Here is a 1,454-nt window from a genome sequence, read left to right as displayed (position 1 = left end):
AATTGCTCAGTTCGATGACTGTGATTGAATCAGTGACTTAAATCATGTCTGAGATTCACCAACAAGGAAATATAATAAAAAATTTCTGTAAACTGCAGGTTTGCATTTTGGAGAAGCTATCCATGCTTCAGGCCACCATCCTGAAAATGAAGCATGACTGTTCAGGATCTCCGTGCATCACTCTTGGTGTTTCATTGAAGCGAGGAGAACCCGTKTTCCTCCACTTCTTACTGACCGGAGACAATAACTCCTTCTCTGAAACCAGAGAAATGAACACAAAAAGGAAGATTTTTCACATCAGACACTCACTTCAAGGTATTTCAGATATAGATTGAAACCTTTAAATTCTAAAATAAATGTGATCAATCATTTTTTATGGTTTGTTTTAAAGGGTCTGTCCAAGTGAAAATACTTGCCTGGAACGTCTTCTCGTCTCTGGAAGTTGAGACGTTTGGTTCTGGTGATGAGAACTCGGTCGCTAAACAAAAAGCTGATGAGCGCCTGTTGAGTTTTAACAGCAAAAAGGTATTTTATTTCTCAACACTCAAAGTTTGATGCAAATTYAATTAAATAAAACGGTAGCTTTTCATGCAATAGTGATAAAACRTGTTGGATTTCAGAGGAAGCAGCATGTAAGACTTGTAAGATCTACTTGGGACATCAGAGCATTTCCATCCGCTTCAGTAAGTTCTACCAATCAGGCGATCAAACTCGAAGCTTTTAATCTGCCCGACGGACCTAAAACATATGAGTGGGAATGCGGTGAGTCTCTTCTTGTTTGTTCAAGTTTATTTTAAAGTGATAAAGTTTGAAATTTCTGCAATTTATTGCAAATCTTATCTTGTTTTATTTTCCTTTTTATACAAGAATGACAAAACAATGCTTTCATCTGTTTTTTATGGGCATTTTGGTGCATTGCATTAGAAAAGCTTGATGGAAACGGTACCGTTTGGCGGATAAATATCCTCAATTTCACATAAGGAAAAAAAAGTTTTACGCTCGATTTGAAGTGTTTCGGGGATTTTCCGAAAAAGAGTAAATGTGCAATAAGGGAAAATAAACACATTTGCTGAATAAGTTCTGACATCCACATTGTGATTTTATCATTTCTCTCTCCACTTCAGAGCATTGTTGTGAATTACTAAAACACTTTTAAAACTGATCTACTATAAACTGTGAGTTTKGACAGCTTAACAAGTCCCTATTTTTTATGCAGAGTCTGTCTCTATTTCTGATCCTCACCAGGGAAGTAAACAAGAAAATAAGGGTTTATACTCCCATCTAAAAATTAAAACTGATTTACAACGCCACAKATGCTGTATAAAAGTTTTAAGTTTTATTAAAGAGTGCAAGAAAGTATTGTTTATGTATATGCATTGAGACATCTGTCACATTCCTGTGGATTTAATGTTTTTCGTGATGGATTGCCCAGAAATGTACAGTATATATATATA

The 1,454-nt window shown here is 35.4% G+C and overlaps 1 protein-coding gene across 1 annotated transcript in view; it reads left to right on the top strand.

Moving 5' to 3' along the window:
- Nucleotides 1–630: 630 nt before the first annotated feature.
- LOC106529441 (polycystic kidney disease protein 1-like 2) overlaps nucleotides 631–1,454 on the top strand; it is a 40,075-nt gene continuing 39,251 nt past the window's right edge. The window contains exon 1 of the mRNA XM_014024867.1: nucleotides 631–762. The gene's annotated coding sequence lies outside the window, so the exon portion shown is untranslated. The remainder of the gene's footprint in view (nucleotides 763–1,454) is intronic.

The sequence above is a fragment of the Austrofundulus limnaeus genome, unplaced genomic scaffold (genome assembly GCF_001266775.1).
Source record: "Austrofundulus limnaeus strain Quisiro unplaced genomic scaffold, Austrofundulus_limnaeus-1.0 Scaffold443, whole genome shotgun sequence".
Lineage (NCBI taxonomy): Eukaryota > Metazoa > Chordata > Actinopteri > Cyprinodontiformes > Rivulidae > Austrofundulus > Austrofundulus limnaeus.
Note: the sequence above shows the minus strand (reverse complement) of the source record. Positions and strands in the feature narration are given on the sequence as shown.